Consider the following 18,967-nt stretch of genomic DNA (forward strand, 5'->3'; position numbering starts at 1 on the left):
TTTATATATCTCTGACCGTAATGGCGTCCCACTACAGATCAGGTCACTCACCCTTCTTCTTATGGGTTATGGCGTGTATCGCTCACCAATTCGTCCCGATGTCAGTTCCCACATTCATTCAATGGCGCTCTTCCTGCTTGAGTTCAGCGTCCCACGTGTAGTGTCACGTGATCGGAGCTTTAACACTTTGTGACGTGATCTCTGCTTTGTTCCAGAGGCGGTACCAACCTCTATGCGGAGAATCACTCGCAGGTGCTGTGCGCAATTTTTTGGAGACAGTCCTTGTTGGATACTGACAATAACTTTGGAAATGCTGTACAGTTTCTTCTTTAACGCTGGGATCTCATCCGCTATCGCTATACGCGTTTCGGGGTTCCGTACCCCTTCATCAGTAGCTGGTTTATGAGATCCTTCTTCCTTCTTTAAATACTGTTATGAGTTCCGCCCCTTGTTCTAATTGGTGTTCTGACTGTAATGGTGTTTGTGTTGGTTCCCTATATATGTGTTCTTGTTGGAGTGAGGTATGTATTGATTCTTCCCTTGATGTGGTCCCTGAGGATAATACTCCTGATTTCTTTTCTGCATCTCCTCCCTGTGTCTTAAATTGTAATTGTGTCCTGTGGTCATTGTTGTGTGATGTTGATTCTGTGATGATTGTTGAAAGGATCTCGTTCGTATCCTGTGATGTGGGGGTGTGCGATCTAAAAAATGGGGATCGCTTAATGCCTCATATCTATTTGTGATCTGAATATCATATTGTGTTAATCTTTCATCATTTTGTTCTTTATTTTGTTCCCTTTCTTTCTCTCTTTCTTTTTGGTTGGTATTTTTATTAGTTTGTGTTCTATCCTCTTTTGGGTATTGTCTATCTACTGAATCATCACTTTTCATTAAATTCCGTATTTTTCTACTTTTCTTTGAAATAATTTCTTGTTCTACTATCCCTAATTGTTTGCATATTCTTTCATGCCAATTTTTAAATTGTTCATTTTTGGGGAATTTATCTACGGTTTCTCGTATTGCTTCAATTTTCACTGAGATTTCTTCTAATATTAACATTCTTCTTTTTATAATTAATTGTACAAGTGATACCGATTGTGATTTCAGTAGATCATTCCATTCCTTATCAAAGATCTCATTACAGAGGTCCTGAGCAGGGGTTTTAGATAACCTGAGTCCTCTTGGTATAATTCCTTGTTCAAGGTGGCGATTCAAGGATTTAATTTCCCACCTTTGTTTGAGTTGTTTTATTAATAGGAACTCAAGTTCTCTAAAAACCTCAGTCATAGGTCTATCTATCATTTGTTCTGCTGGACTAGTGTCATTAAACAGATAATTGTCTATTCTTGTTTTTTGACCCTCTATGAAACTCCAGATATCCATGCTTATCTGGGGGGGGAGCACAACTAATGGGTGAAACAGAATGCAAAATCGTATATATATAGTAGCTCACCCCTCCTGATATCATGAACAGGTGCTCACACTAAATGTGGTTCACCCCAACCACACAGGAAAGTTAAATAGTTATATAGAATATAGTGGGCACTCAATACCTGTAGCTACATATAGGGTACAACACATTTATTTATTATTATACAATATACATATATATAACTCAATAAAATTCTAAAATGGCAATTAGTACACTCATAAAAGTTGCATTAATACATTCCTAAAAAATTCCACTTATATAAATTTATATCCTGTGTTGAAAGTTCATATATCAAAGTCCGTATGCTGTATTAAAAATTCCTATAAAAATTTGCTGCATCAATTGGCGATAAAAAGGTATTAAATTCTAATGCAGTTCACTTGATGTGCTGTATACCAAAAATTAGTACGGATGTACGGGGTAATGTTCAATATTTCCAGGGATGGTATAATGCAGTATATTGACGGTACTTACTGCGTTAGTCCACTCTTTTTATATATCTCTGACCGTAATGGCGTCCCACTACAGATCAGGTCACTCACCCTTCTTCTTATGGGTTATGGCGTGTATCGCTCACCAATTCGTCCCGATGTCAGTTCCCACATTCATTCAAAGGCGCTCTTCCTGCTTGAGTTCAGCGTCCCACGTGTAGTGTCACGTGATCGGAGCTTTAACACTTTGTGACGTGATCTCTGCTTTGTTCCAGAGGCGGTACCAACCTCTATGCGGAGAATCACTCGCAGGTGCTGTGCGCAATTTTTTGGAGACAGTCCTTGTTGGATACTGACAATAACTTTGGAAATGCTGTACAGTTTCTTCTTTAACGCTGGGATCTCATCCGCTATCGCTATACCCGTTTCGGGGTTCCGTACCCCTTCATCAGTAGCTGGTTTATGAGATCCTTCTTCCTTCTTTAAATACTGTTATGAGTTCCGCCCCTTGTTCTAATTGAGGTTCTCTCCAAAATCTGGTCAGGAGACTCTAAAGATCGGAGTAGTTGTAGCTGCCTTTTTTCGCATGTATATATATTCGCATATAATTTTCCATGCGATTTTTTTGAGAAATTTTCCGCAGTTTTTTCTTTCATTTTTTAACTTACTATAACGGTTATTCATATTCACAGGATATTATTCGCAACTTACTAATTCTTTCTATTCACAGACAAGATTAGTATCCAATATTCGAAGGTTTATAAGTATTTCCTATCCTAATTCTTAATTGTCATTTAATATTATCATACAAAAACATCATAGAATAATCATAAAACAATAAATTATGTTAAGATGTTGTTAAATATTCCACTATATATTGCATTAATTCATTATTTGTCTTTACTCCCCCAGACATCATATTTTTAAAAAACAAATAATGAATTAATGCAATATATAGTGGAATATTTAACAACATCTTAACATAATTTATTGTTTTATGATTATTCTATGATGTTTTTGTATGATAATATTAAATGACAATTAAGAATTAGGATAGGAAATACTTATAAACCTTCGAATATTGGATACTAATCTTGTCTGTGAATAGAAAGAATTAGTAAGTTGCGAATAATATCCTGTGAATATGAATAACCGTTATAGTAAGTTAAAAAATGAAAGAAAAAACTGCGGAAAATTTCTCAAAAAAATCGCATGGAAAATTATATGCGAATATATATACATGCGAAAAAAGGCAGCTACAACTACTCCGATCTTTAGAGTCTCCTAACCAGATTTTGGAGAGAACCTCAATTAGAACAAGGGGCGGAACTCATAACAGTATTTAAAGAAGGAAGAAGGATCTCATAAACCAGCTACTGATGAAGGGGTACGGAACCCCGAAACGCGTATAGCGATAGCGGATGAGATCCCAGCGTTAAAGAAGAAACTGTACAGCATTTCCAAAGTTATTGTCAGTATCCAACAAGGACTGTCTCCAAAAAATTGCGCACAGCACCTGCGAGTGATTCTCCGCATAGAGGTTGGTACCGCCTCTGGAACAAAGCAGAGATCACGTCACAAAGTGTTAAAGCTCCGATCACGTGACACTACACGTGGGACGCTGAACTCAAGCAGGAAGAGCGCCATTGAATGAATGTGGGAACTGACATCGGGACGAATTGGTGAGCGATACACGCCATAACCCATAAGAAGAAGGGTGAGTGACCTGATCTGTAGTGGGACGCCATTACGGTCAGAGATATATAAAAAGAGTGGACTAACGCAGTAAGTACCGTCAATATACTGCATTATACCATCCCTGGAAATATTGAACATTACCCCGTACATCCGTACTAATTTTTGGTATACAGCACATCAAGTGAACTGCATTAGAATTTAATACCTTTTTATCGCCAATTGATGCGGCAAATTTTTATAGGAATTTTTAATACAGCATACGGACTTTGATATATGAACTTTCAACACAGGATATAAATTTATATAAGTGGAATTTTTTAGGAATGTATTAATGCAACTTTTATGAGTGTACTAATTGCCATTTTAGAATTTTATTGAGTTATATATATGTATATTGTATAATAATAAATAAATGTGTTGTACCCTATATGTAGCTACAGGTATTGAGTGCCCACTATATTCTATATAACTACTGAACAATTTCATGGCCTGTCTTTGGAGGTGGCAGGATTGAAGGCGTCGGTCCTCCAGCAACAGCAGCAATTACAACAGACCGCAAGCCCAGCGGTTGCTACTGGTAACCAGGTTGTTGGGGAACCCAAGGTCCCTCTCCCTGACAGATTTTCTGGGGGAAGGGATAAGTTTTTGACTTTTCGTGAGGCCTGTAAACTATACTTTAAACTGCGTCCTTACTCCTCTGGTAATGAAGAACAGCGGGTGGGTGTTGTTATTTCCCTGCTGCAGGGGGACCCGCAGTCCTGGGCGTTCTCTTTACCTACTGATTCCCAGGCTCTTCGGTCAGTGGATGAGTTTTTCGGGGCCTTGGGTCTCATATATGACGACCCTGACCGAGTTGCACTGGCTGAATGAAAATTACGGAGACTCCTACAAGGAGAGCGGCCGGTAGAGGAGTATTGCTCTGACTTCCGTAGGATAGGATACCCAATGGAACGACCCGGCTCTCAGGAGTCAGTTCTGCTCTGGGTTATCCGAAAGGGTTAAGGATGCGCTTGCATTGTATGAGACCCCCTTTTCCCTTGATGCAGTTATGTCCCTTTCTATCCGTATAGATAGACGCCTTAGGGACAGGTTGAAAAAACCGGAGCCATTGGTAACCCCTCCCAAGCAGCAGTTAGTCTGTACGGACTTAGACGAGCCTATGCAGCTAGGAGGAACTACTCGTCAGGTCCGTCCTCCTGAGGTTCGCCGTAGGCGTGGGGGTTGTTTTTTTTGTGGGGAGAGGGGTCATTTCATTAATGTCTGTCCTTCTTTCCTCAGAAACAAAAAAACGTCGGAAAACTACTAACCCCAGGCTGTGTGGAGGATGTCAGCCGGGGGGTATACGTTTCCTCCATACGTACATCGCAATTTGTGTTGCCAGCGGTTATTGTTTTTGGTGATAAGACAGAGACTATTTCTTTCTTTCTAGACAGTGGAGCAGGGGTAAATTTGATAGATGCCCATTTTGCCCGCACTATGGGTTTGTCTCTCTGTACACTACAGAGACCTATTCCCATATTTGCTATAGATTCTGCTCCTCTGTCTCAGAGAAACCTCACCCACATCGTTCATAATTTACACCTTCGGGTAGGGGACCACCATAACGAGATGCTCTCATGTTTTGTTCTGGAGGGGCTTCCCGCTCCGGTAGTGCTGGGTCTTCCCTGGTTGGTAGCGCACAATCCAGTGGTGGATTGGCAGGCCAGGGAGATATTGGAGTGGAGTGAGCCGTGCAGAGAAAATTGCTTAAATAGCAATTGCTTAGTCGCCTCCATAGCTACCCTACCTACATTTGTTTCGGACTTTGAGGACGTTTTTTCTGAAAAGGGTTGTCAGAAGTTACCACCTCATCGTCCTTATGATTGCCCGGTTAACCTTATTCCCGGCGCAAAATTACCCAAGACCAGGTTATATAATCTTTCAGGTCCAGAGAGACAAGCCATGAAGGATTATATCTCCGAGAGTTTGGCTAAGGGACACATCAGACCCTCTTCTTCACCCGTGGCTGCAGGGTTTTTCTTTGTTAAAAAGAAAGATGGGGGCCTGCGTCCTTGCCTAGATTTTCGTGAATTAAATCGGATAACCATCCGAGACCCATACCCTCTTCCTCTCATTCCTGACCTGTTTAACCAGATTGCGGGTGCTAGGTGGTTCTCCAAACTCGATCTTAGGGGGGCCTACAATCTGATTCGTATTAAAGAGGGGCATGAGTTGAAAACAGCTTTTAACACCCCTGAGGGGCATTATGAAAATCTAGTTATGCCTTTCGGCCTGACCAATGCTCCTGCCGTTTTCAACATTTCGTTAATGACATTTTTAGTCATCTAATCGGCAGGTTTGTGGTAATATACCTAGATGATATCTTAATCTATTCGTCTGATCTGAGAACACATGAGGAGCATGTCAGACAAGTACTACAGGTCCTACGGACGAATGAATTATATGCTAAAATTGAAAAATGTGTTTTTGCCGTTCAGGAGATACAATTCCTAGGTTATTATTTATCTGCGTCAGGTTTCCATATGGATCCTAGGAAGATCCAGGCAATTTTGGATTGGGATCTTCCTGAGAACCTCAAAGCACTACAACGGTTCTTGGGCTTCGCGAATTTCTATAGGAAATTCATTAAAAATTATTCGGTGATCGTAAAACCCCTTACTGACATGACTAGGAAGGGGACTGATTTTTCTAAATGGTCTGACGCCGCTAAAGTTGCTTTTTCCTCTCTAAAAGAGAGGTTTACCTCAGCACCTGTACTAGTCCAACCTGATGTCTCTCAGCCTTTTATTGTTGAAGTCGATGCATCAGAGGTGGGAGTGGGGGCTGTACTGTCTCAGGGTCCGTCTCCTGGCAAATGGCGTCCTTGTGCTTTCTTTTCTAAAAAAACGATCTGCAGCAGAACAGAACTACGATATTGGCAATAGGGAACTGTTAGCTATTAAACTTGCGTTTGAGGAGTGGCGTCACTTTTTAGAGGGGGCAGTCCACCCCGTCACTGTGTTTACGGACCACAAAAATCTGCTGTACCTCGAATCAGCTAAGCGTCTCACCCCTAGACAGGCTAGGTGGTCGCTATTTTTTACCAGGTTTAACTTTGTGATTACCTATCGTCCTGGGGTAAAGAATACCAAGGCTGATGCACTATCTCGTTGTTTCCCTGGAGGGGGTAATGTGAGTGATCCGGTACCCATTCTACAAAGAGGAGTGGTTGTCTCTGCGGTACACTCTGCTTTGGAGGGGAAGGTGTTAGAGGCCCAGGGGGACGCCCCGGTCTCTTGCCCCTCAGAGAAATTGTTTGTACCGTTGAACCTACGTCTCGAATTATTAAAGGAACATCATAATTCGGCACTTGCTGGGACACCCGGGTAGTAAAGCAACCTTAGAGCTATTGTCTCGTCGTTTTTGGTGGCCAAGGTTGCGTCAGGATGTATTGGATTTTGTGTCTTCTTGTTCTACCTGTGCGCGCGCAAAAGTTTCACATACACGTCCTGCAGGGTCTCTATTACCACTCGTCATTCCCAATAGACCATGGACACATCTGTCTATGGATTTTATCACTGACTTACCTTTGTCTGCGGGTAAAACAGTGATTTTGGTAGTAGTGGACAGGTTTAGCAAAATGGCACACTTTATTGCGTTACCCGCACTACCTAATGCTAAAACTCTTGCTCAGGTATTCGTCAGTGAGATCGTGAAGCTTCACGGGGTCCCCTCCGATGTTGTTTCGGATCGGGGAACCCAGTTTATTTCTAAATTTTGGAAAGCTTTTTGTTCCCGTTTGGGGGTTCACTTGTCCTTTTCCTCAGCTTTCCATCCTCAGTCGAATGGACAGACTGAGCGTACCAACCAAAACCTGGAGACATATCTAAGATGTTTTGTGTCTGAAAACCAAGAGTTGTGGTCGTCATTTTTACCTTTAGCTGAGTTTGCCATAAATAATCGCCGTCAGGAATCCACTGGCAAGTCACCATTTCTTGGTGCATATGGTTTTCATCCCCAATTCTGTACTTTCAAAGAGGGGGGGTCTTCTGGGGTTCCTGAAGAGGAACGGTTTTCGTCATCTCTTTCATCAGTATGGCAGAAGGTGCAAGCTAACTTGAAAATATGGGAGGTAAATACAAATGCATGGCTGATAAGAGACGGTCGCCAGGTCCGGACCTAGGAGTGAATGACTATGTGTGGTTGTCCACTAGGAATATCAAGTTGAAGGTTCCCTCTTGGAAACTGGGTCCTAGGTTTATTGGTCCTTACAAGATTGTAGCCATCATCAACCCTGTGGCTTTTCGCCTGGAGTTACCTCAGACTTTTAAAATCCATAATGTCTTTCATAAGTCGTTACTCAAAAAATATGTTCCACCTCTAGAACCGTCACCGCTGCCACCCCCTCCGGTTGTCGTGGATGGTAGTTTGGAATTTCAGATATCCAAAATTATTGATTCTCGTCGGGTCCGCCGCTCCCTCCAATATCTGGTGCACTGGAGAGGTTACGGTCCCGAGGAAAGAATGTGGGTTCCTGCGTCTGAGGTAAACGCCGACAGGCTAGTTCAGATTTTTCATGCCTCTCATCCTGAGAGACCTGGTCCTGAGTGTCCGGAGGCCCCTCGTAGAGAGGGGGGTACTGTCACGAGGGTGTCAAGAGCCACGCCTGACTCCGTTGTACCCGGGGTCAGGAGGTCGCAGCGGTTGGCTGCACGCTCTATGTCAGATAGGGAAGTTTCCTTATTGTAGCTTTCTGGGTTTGCTTTACAAACCCTTTTGGCTCACTCAGGGATCCGTAGCTCCTTCTCTCAGCTGTTCCTTGTCCAGCACTCCCAATCCTCCTTATATTCCCCTCTCACACTTCTCTGGTTGCCAGAGATAGAGCTTCCTGCCTGGACATCTATTCTGACCCACTGGAGCTGTGTTGCTGCGTTCTCTGAGTGTTGCCTTAGAACGCTACCCTCCGGATCCCTGTTGAACCTTTGTGGACAATTGTTGCCGTCCACCTGGGTGTTTGTGTTTTGTCTGTGTTTGTCTGTCCTCTCCCTGGTGTTTGCCTCTTAGTGCAGTGGTGAGGACTAGCGATCCCACCGGCCCGTTCATTATCTAGGGCTCATTTCAGGGAAAGCCAGGGTTTAGGCACGTGATCGCCGCACGGGTGAGGAACCCGTCTAGGGACGTCAGGGCAGTCAGGTGCCAGCTGCAAGGTGAGTTAGGGGTCACCACCTTTCCCTCTCCCTTGGGCAGGGCTTTCCCTGTTTTCCTCCCTGTGCGTGTTGCCGGTCATTACAGCCGTGCTGAATACACGTTCAGACAAAACGCTGGCCGCCGGGCAGGCCAGCACCTCCAAGGCATAAAAGGCTAGCTCTGGCCACGTGGACAATTTAGAGACCCAGAAGTTGAATGGGGCCGAACCATCAGTCAGTACGTGGAGGGGTGTGCACATGTACTGTTCCACCATGTTAGTGAAATGTTGCCTCCTGCTAACACGTTGCGTATCAGGTGGTGGTGCAGTTAGCTGTGGCGTGTTGACAAAAGTTTTCCACATCTCTGCCATGCTAACCCTGCCCTCAGAGGAGCTGGCCGTGACACAGCTGCCTTGGCGACCTCTTGCTCCTCCTCTGCCTTGGCCTTGGGCTTCCACTTGTTCCCCTGTGACATTTGGGAATGCTCTCAGTAGCGCGTCTACCAACGTGCGCTTGTACTCGCGCATCTTCCTATCACGCTCCAGTGCAGGAAGTAAGGTGGGCACATTGTCTTTGTAGCGTGGATCCAGCAGGGTGGCAACCCAGTAGTCCGCACAGGATAAAATGTGGGCAAATCTGCTGTCGTTGCGCAGGCACTGCAGCATGTAGTCGCTCATGTGTGCCAGGCTGCCCAGGGGTAAGGACAAGCTGTCCTCTGTGGGAGGCGTATCGTCATTGTCCTGCCTTTCCCCCCAGCCACGCACCAGTGATGGACCCGAGCTGCGTTGGGTGCCACCCCGCTGTGACCATGCTTTATCCTCATCCTCCTCCACCTCCTCCTCATCCTTGTCCTCCTCGTCCTCCAGTAGTGGGCCCTGGCTGGCCACATTTGTACCTGGCCTCTGCTGTTGCCAAAAACCTCCCTCTGAGTCACTTCGAAGAGACTGGCCTGAAAGTGCTAAAAATGACCCCTCTTCCTCCTCCTCCTCCTCCTCATCCTGGGCCACCTCCTCTTCCATCATCGCCCTAAGTGTTTTCTCAAGGAGACATAGAAGTGGTATTGTAACGCTGATAACGGTGTCATCGCCACTGGCCATGTTGGTGGAGTACTCGAAACAGCGCAACAGGGCACACAGGTCTCGCATGGAGGCCCAGTCATTGGTGGTGAAGTGGTGCTGTTCTGTAGTGCGACTGACCCGTGCGTGCTGCAGCTGAAACTCCACTATGGCCTGCTGCTACAGTCTGTCCAGCATGTGCAAGGTGGAGTTCCACCTGGTGGGCACGACGCATATGAGGCGGTGAGCGGGAAGGCCGAAGTTACGCTGTAGCGCAGACAGGCGAGCAGCAGCAGGATGTGAACACCGGAAGCGCGAACAGACGGCCCGCACTTTATGCAGCAGCTCTGACATGTCGGGGTAGTTGTGAATGAACTTCTGCACCACCAAATTCAGCACATGCGCCAAGCAAGGGATGTGCGTCAAATTGGCTAGTCCCAGAGCTGCAACGAGATTTCGCCCATTATCACACACCACCAGGCCGGGCTTGAGGCTCACCGGCAGCAACCACTCGTCGGTCTGTTGTTCTGTACCCCGCCACAACTCCTGTGCGGTGTGGGGCCTGTCCCCCAAACATATGAGTTTCAGAATGGCCTGCTGACGTTTACCCCGGGCTGTGCTGAAGTTGGTGGTGAAGGTGTGTGGCTGACTGGATGAGCAGGTGGAAGAAGAGGAGGAGGAAGCCGAGAAGGAGGAGGTGGCAACAGGAGGCAAAGAATGTTGCCCTGCGATCCTTGGCGGCGGAAGGACGTGCGCCAAACAGCTCTCCGCCTGGGGCCCAGCTGCCACTACATTTACCCAGTGGGCAGTTAGGGAGATATAGCGTCCCTGGCCGTGCTTACTGGTCCACGTATCTGTGGTTAGGTGGACCTTGCTACAGATGGCGTTGCGCAGTGCACACTTGATTTTATTGGATACTTGGTTGTGCAGGGAAGGCACGGCTCTCTTGGAGAAGTAGTGGCGGCTGGAAACAACATACTGTGGGACAACAAGCGACATGAGCTGTTTGAAGCTGTCTGTGTCCACCAGCCTAAATGACAGCATTTCATAGGCCAGTAGTTTAGAAATGCTGGCATTCAGGGCCAGGGATCGAGGGTGGCTAGGTGGGAATTTACGCTTTCTCTCAAATGTTTGTGAGATGGAGAGCTGAACGCTGCCGTGTGACATGGTTGAGACGCTTGGTGACGGAGGTGGTGGTGGTGTTGGTGGTACATCCCCTGTTTGCTGGGCGGCAGGTGCCAACGTTCCTCCAGAGGCGGAGGAAGAGGCCGAGGCGGCAGCAGCAGAATAGGCCGAGGCGGCAGCAGCAGAAGAGGTAGCAGGGGGAGCCTGAGTGACTTCCTTGGTTTTAAGGTGTTTACTCCACTGCAGTTCATGCTTTGCATGCAGGTGCCTGGTCATGCAGGTTGTGCTCAGGTTCAGAACGTTAATGCCTCGCTTCAGGCTCTGATGGCACAGCGTGCAAACCACTCGGGTCTTGTCGTCAGCACATTGTTTGAAGAGGTGCCATGCCAGGGAACTCCTTGAAGCTGCCTTTGGGGTGCTCGGTCCCAGATGGCGGCGGTCAGTAGCAGGCGGAGTCTCTTGGCGGCGGGTGTTCTGCTTTTGCCCACTGCTCCCTCTTTTGCTACGCTGTTGGCTCGGTCTCACCACTGCCTCTTCCTCCGAACTGTGAAAGTCAGTGGCACGACCTTCATTCCATGTGGGGTCTAGGACCTCATCGTCCCCTGCATCGTCTTCCACCCAGTCTTGATCCCTGACCTCCTGTTCAGTCTGCACACTGCAGAAAGACGCAGCAGTTGGCACCTGTGTTTCGTCATCATCAGAGACATGCTGAGGTGGTATTCCCATGTCCTCATCATCAGGAAACATAAGTGGTTGTGCGTCAGTGCATTCTATGTCTTTCACCGCTGGGGAAGGGCTAGGTGGATGCCCTTGGGAAACCCTGCCAGCGGAGTCTTCAAACAGCATAAGAGACTGCTGCATAACTTGAGGCTGAGACAGTTTCCCTGGTATGCATGGGGGTGATGTGACAGACTGATGGGGTTGGTTTTCAGGCGCCATCTGTGCGCTTTCTGCAGAAGACTGGGTGGGAGATAATGTGAACGTGCTGGATCCACTGTTGGCCACCCAATTGACTAATGCCTGTACCTGCTCAGGCCTTACCATCCTTAGAACGGTATTGGGCCCCACCATATATCGCTGTAAATTCTGGCGGCTACTGGGACCTGAGGTAATTGGTACACTAGGACGTGTGGATGTGGCAGAACGGCCACGTCCTCTCCCAGCACCAGAGGGTCCACTAACACCACCACGACCATGTCCACGTCCGCGTCCGTTACTAGATGTTTTCCTCATTGTTATGGTTCACCACAACAACAAAAATATTATTTGGCCCAATGTATTGTATTCAAATTCAGCGGGATATAAATTTGAGGCCTAGTATTTAGGCGCTGGGTGACCGGTATGGATTTAGTGACAGAATTAGACTTGTAAATGCACAGTAGCGTGTGTGTGAAGTTATTCTGAATGACCCTATGTGCACCTTGAATATTATATACCCTTTTAGGGATAGATTTCAAATAGCTCTGATATAGCAGAAACCACTAAATTATGAAATTGCTAAATTGGGAATTGTATTTCAACCCAGAACAAAAAATGTGCTTTGACGGACACTAAATAACTTTCCCAGCCACAACAGTACAGCGGTAACGAGAGATTTAGCGGGATATAAATTTGAGGCCTAGTATTTAGGCGCTTGGTGACCGGTATGGATTTAGTGACAGAATTAGACTTGGAAATGCACAGTAGCGTGTGTGTGAAGTTATTCTGAATGACCCTATGTGCACCTTGAATATTATATACCCTTTTAGGGATAGATTTCAAATAGCTCTGATATAGCAGAAACCACTAAATTATGAAATTGCTAAATTGGGAATTGTATTTCAACCCAGAACAAAAAATGTGCTTTGACGGACACTAAATAACTTTCCCATCCACAACAGGACAGCGGTAACCAGAGATTTAGCGGGATATAAATTTGAGGCCTAGTATTTAGGCGCTGGGTGACCGGTATGGATTTACTAACAGAATTAGACTTGGAAATGCACAGTAGCGTGTGTGTGAAGTTATTCTAAATGACCCTATGTGCACCTTGAATATTATATACCCTTTTAGGGATAGATTTCAAATAGCTCTGATATAGCAGAAACCACTAAATTATGAAATTACTAAATTGGGAATTGTATTTCAACCCAGAACAAAAAATGTGCTTTGACGGACACTAAATAACTTTCCCAGCCACAACAGGACAGCGGTAACAAGAGATTTAGCGGGATATAAATTTGAGGCCTAGTATTTAGGCGCTGGGTGACCGGTATGGATTTACTAACAGAATTAGACTTGGAAATGCACAGTAGCGTGTGTGTGAAGTTATTCTGAATGACCCTATGTGCACCTTGAATATAATATACCCTTTTAGGGATAGATTTCAAATAGCTCTGATATAGCAGAAACCACTAAATTATGAAATTGCTAAATTGGGAATTGTATTTCAACCCTGAACAAAAAAATGTGCTTTGACGGACACTAAATAACTTGCCCAGCCACAACAGTACAGCGGTAACGACAGACTTAGCGGGATATAAATTTGAGGCCTAGTATTTAGGCGCTGAGTGACCGGTATGGATTTAGTGACAGAATTAGACTGGGATATGGCCAAAAAATAACCACACTATTGCTGGTTAAATGCACTTGGTGTGACAGCTTGACCAACCACACTACTGAGGGTTAAATGCACTTGGTGACGGGCGCAGCTTGCCCCTGATGTAGTATATATATGGCCAAAAAATGAACAGACAATATATGGTTAAATGCACTTGGTGTGACAGCTTCACCCTGATGTAGGCTTTAGCCAAAAAACAACCACACCATTGAGGGTTAAATGCACTTGGTGACAGGCGCAGCTTGCCCCTGATGTAGTATATGGCCAAAAAATGAACAGACTATTGCTGGTTAAATGCACTTGGTGTGACAGCTTGACCAACCACACTACTGAGGGTTAAATGCACTTGGTGACGGGCGCAGCTTGCCCCTGATGTAGTATATGGCCAAAAAATGAACAGACTATTGCTGGTTAAATGCACTTGGTGACGGGCGCAGCTTGCCCCCGATTTAGTATATGGCCAAAAAATGAACAGACTATTGCTGGTTAAATGCACTTGGTGTGATAGCTTGACCAACCACACTACTGAGGGTTAAATGCACTTGGTGACGGGCGCAGCTTGCCCCTGATGTAGTATATGGCCAAAAAATAAACAGACTATTGCTGGTTAAATGCACTTGGTGTGACAGCTTCACCCTGATGTAGGCTTTAGCCAAAAAACAACCACACCATTGAGGGTTAAATGCACTTGGTGACAGGCGCAGCTTGCCCCTGATGTAGTATATGGCCAAAAAATAAACAGACTATTGCTGGTTAAATGCACTTGGTGTGACAGCTTCACCTTGATGTAGGCTTTAGCCAAAAAACAACCACACCATTGAGGGTTAAATGCACTTGGTCGCAGCTTGGATGCACTTGGTCGCAGCACCGCACAAGACACATAATGGCTGCCGATCACCCCAGAAAAAAGTGACTGACAAACGGTCTGGGCAGCCTAAAAACAGTGAGCAATTGAGTATCAGCAGCTCAATGATCCACAGCTGCAGATCGATCAATTAATCAAGTGCTTTGGAGGAGTTAATCAGCCTAATCTCGCCCCACTGTCGCAGCCGCAACCTCTCCCTACGCTAATCAGAGCAGAGTGACAGGCGGCGCTATGTGACTCCAGCTTAAATAGAGGCTGGGTCACATGGTGCTCTGGCCAATCACAGCCATGCCAATAGTAGGCATGGCTGTGACGGCCTCTTGGGGCAAGTAGTATAACGCTTGTTGATTGGCTGCTTTGCAGCCTTTCAAAAAGCGCCAAGAAAGCGTCACAAAAGCGCCAAGAAAGCGACGAACACCGAACCGGAACCCGGACTTTTACGAAAGTTCGAGTTCGCTCATCCCTAGCTCTGAATAATCAAATTGTAGGTTCTGGGGCCTAGGGAAATAATTACTGTTTAATAAGGCAGAGTAATATTGATAATATTGGGAGGACAGTTCAATATTCTCGCGGATCATCCGTGACAGCATCGTATTACTATTAGTGGATTTATTGGATCCTTGTATGAGCCTGCAGAGGGGACGGGAGTCCCATGCACAGCTCAGGCCCCTTTCTCCACTACAACCATTCCATATTTAACATTATACTAAACAATTTTGTAGGAATTCTCAGAATTTACCGATAGAACCCACACCATTGGAGAAACACTCTCTTATGACCCAAATTCCATCCAGGAAAATGTTTGTTATCTATGCCAGCTTAGTATCCAAGGCCTGCCTAAAAAAACTGGCTTATATAAAAATAGGGAAACAGATCTAAAAGTTACATTCACTGATGACAATGACCCCAAGATATCCAAATTAGTGTTAATCGAGCACCAAAGTGCTCAGGTGCTCGGGCCAAACGCCTCAGGATGCTCGGGTGCTCTACCAAACACCGGAGCTCAATGGAAGTCAATGGGAGAACCCGAGCATTAAACCAGACCCCCCCCTGCTCTGAAGAGGGGAGTGTCACGAGGGTGTCAAGAGCCACGTCTGACTCCGTTATACCCGGGGTCAGGAAGTCGCAGCGGGTGGCTGCGCGCTCTATGTCTAAAGATCACGTTGTTTCTTAGTGATTGTTTTCTGTGTTTGCCTTGCAATCCTTTTTGTCTCACTCAGGGATCCGTAGCTTCTCCTCCTCAGCTGTTTCTTGTCTGCCACTCCCAACCTCCTTATATTCTCCTCTCACACTTCTCTAGTTGCCAGTTATAGAGCTTCCTGCCTGGACTTCTATACTGACCCACTGGAGCTGTGAATCCTGGTTGTTGTTCCAGAGTGCTACCCTCCGGATCCCTGTTGGGCTTTTTGTTGTCTCCTGTTGTCGCCCACCTGGGATTATATGTTTAGTCTGTATTGTCTGTCCTCCCCTTGGTGTTTTCCTTTAGAGCTAGTGGTGCGGACTAGTGTTCCCACCGCCCTGTTCACTATCTAGGGCTCATCTTAGGGAAAGCCAGGGTTTTAGGCACGTGATCGGCGTACGGGTGAGGAACCCGTCTAGGGACGTCAGGGCAGCCAGGTGCCAGCCGCAAGGTGAGTCAGGGGTCACCACCTTCCCTCTCACTTGGGCAGGGCCTTCCTCTTCCCCTCCCTCTGTGTCACGTATGTGATAGTCACGCCGATCGTGATAGGGAGGGTGTGTAGTTCATAGGAAAAGGTCAAAAATTGACCAAAATGATTCGGGAACAGCATAGGGAGGATGTCTGGAAGCACCTTGGACTCCCAGGTCGCTGCTGGGAACGATGTTGTCCGAGTAGTACGCCACTTTTACAGCCTGACAATAATATTCCCAAAACCGAAGATAAAATTGATTTTAGTGAAAAATTGTTAGGAAACATTCTTTCCTGTATATTTACTTGTATACAAAGTGCAAGTGCTGCCAAAAATTAAAAGCAAGAGGCACTCCGATACAACCTGTATATCACATAAGGGAGGGCCTCATTCACAATTGTGGTACAATTAATTGTTCAGGTAGTGGGACTCCTACACTCATAAAGCCTATACACTAAGTGGAAGGGCTTGTTACACATAAAGGAGGGCATCATACTGTCATGGTCTTACCTTCTCACTGTTCTCCTTCGTTTGACATGTGCTGGCGGCCATCTTGGTTTCTGGGTTTCTTGTAGCCTCCCACCCTGCGGCTTCTCCTTCCCACTGGGAGGAGCTGGATGCCTAGCTCATATATATAGGAGGTCTGTGGCTTCAGTTCCTTGCTTGGTCCTCCTGTGTTCACATGCTTCTAAGACTGCTGCTGCTTCTGGTTCCTGATCCTGGCCTCGTCTGACTACCCCGTTGGTTCCTGATCCTGGCTTCGTCTGACTACCCCGTTGGTTCCTGATCCTGGCTTCGTCTGACTACCCTGCTGGTTCCTGATCCAGGCTTCGTCTGACTACCCTTCTGGTTCCTGACCTCTGTCTACGCAAGACCCTGCTTCGGTTTAGCCATCCGTTTGGACTTTTGCTTACGGCTTGATCTTCAATAAAGCCTTCTTATTTTCCACTTATCTCTTGTTGTACGTCTGGTTCATGGTTCCTTGACATTAGGACCAAGCCATGAATTCTGACGGTACAGGGCCATCCTCGCTACCTACGCTGGTTGCCAGACTTGATCAGCAGGATCACCTGTTGGGTCGGTTCGCTGTGGCGTTGCAAACCCTGCTTGAACGCACGGCTCATTTCGCTTCCGTTGCCAATGGGTCGGTTGTCGCTCCTGGGCCCGCTCCTACTGCCGCTCCGGTTGTTGCGCCAGAGTCTACCCCGACACCTGTTGCTGCGCCTGCGGTGTCTCGGGGTATGACCGGTTCTGCCCCCCTTCCACAGCGCTTTGGGGGAGAGCCAACTCAGTGCCGAGGTTTCCTTAACCAGGTGGGCATTTATTTCGAGTTGCTGCCACATGCCTTTCCTACTGAGAGATCAAAGGTGGGCTTCTTGATCTCGCTGCTCTCGGACAAGGCCTTGGCCAGCCCTTTATGGGAGAACAACAATCCGGTGGTTGCCGAGTTTTCCGGTTTTGTTGCTTCTCTTCGGAAGGTATTCGATGTGCCGGCTCGTGCTGCCTCTGCTGCGAAGCTCCTTATGTCCATCAGACAGGGTTCACGATCCGTAGCTGAATACGCCATTGAGTTTCGTACCCTGGCAGCAGAGGTGGGCTGGAATAATGAGGCTCTGGTCGCTGCTTTCTCTCATGGTCTCTCGGATGCCTTGAAGGATGAGGTTGCAGCTAAGGACCTACCAGTGGAGCTCGAGTCTCTTATTTCTTTCCTGATTTTGATTGACACCAGACTCAGAGAGAGACCTTCCTTTAAGGAGAGCCTGCGGAGGTCTTCTAACAGATTGGCGCCTACGTTTGCTGTCCCACCCGTGCCTCCCTCTCCTCCCACGCCTCCTGGGGATGACTTGTCTGGGGGTGAACCCATGCAGCTGGGGTTTGCTCGCCTGTCCGAGGGGGAGAGGGTACTCCGGAGACGCGAGGGCCGATGCATGTACTGTGGTCTCGGTGGGCATTTTCGGTTGGCATGCCCGAACCGTCCGGGAAACGCTCGCACCTGAGATCCTGTCGGGGGCAGATCTTGGGTGGAGTCTCCTCGTCCCCGGTTTCCCGTGTTGACAAACCACTGATCACTGTTGTCCTCTCCTGGGTCGGGGGCTCGGTGACGACCCAGGCGTTGGTGGACTCTGGTGCTGGTGGTTTGTTCATTGATAGTGTGTTCGCTGCCGCCAATTCCATTCCTCTGCAGCCTCGAGGTTCCCCACTGGCTCTTGAGGCGATAGACGGCAGACCCCTTCTGCCGCCACACGTGACTCATGAGACCCTTCCAGTGGGGATAGCCATTGGTGCCGTTCACAGAGAGTCGGTCTGTTTCCAGGTGATTTCGTCTCCACACTACTCGGTGGTCTTGGGGTACCCCTGGCTCCAGAAGCATAATCCGACTTTCGATTGGAGATCGGCCGAGATCCTCTCGTGGTCACCGCAGTGTGGGGCTAGTTGCATCCATGGGCCTGTCAAGTTGCTGTGTACTTCCTCGGACTCTCTGTTGCCTCCTGAATACGAAGAGTACCGGGATGTATTCGATAAGGTGTGCGCGGTTGCCCTACCTCCGCACCGCCCATACGATTGTGCCATAGAGTTACAATCTGGTGCCGTTCCTCCTCGTGGCAAAGTCTATCCACTGTCGGTAGCGGAGAATGAGGCCATGGAGGAGTACGTGAGGGAGGCGCTTTCACGCGGACACATTCGCAAATCCTCGTCCCCGGCAGGGGCTGGATTTTTCTTTGTGAAAAAGAAGGGCGGTGAGTTGAGGCCTTGCATCGATTACAGGGGTCTCAATCGCATCACGATCAAGAACGCTTACCCGATACCCTTGATTTCCGAGCTGTTCGATCGCCTCAAAGGGGCCACGGTCTTTACCAAACTCGACCTGAGGGCGGCATATAACCTGGTAAGGATCAAGGCGGGCGATGAGTGGAAGACCGCGTTTAACACCAGGACCGGTCATTATG

The sequence above is a fragment of the Bufo gargarizans genome, chromosome 7 (assembly GCF_014858855.1).
Source record: "Bufo gargarizans isolate SCDJY-AF-19 chromosome 7, ASM1485885v1, whole genome shotgun sequence".
Lineage (NCBI taxonomy): Eukaryota > Metazoa > Chordata > Amphibia > Anura > Bufonidae > Bufo > Bufo gargarizans.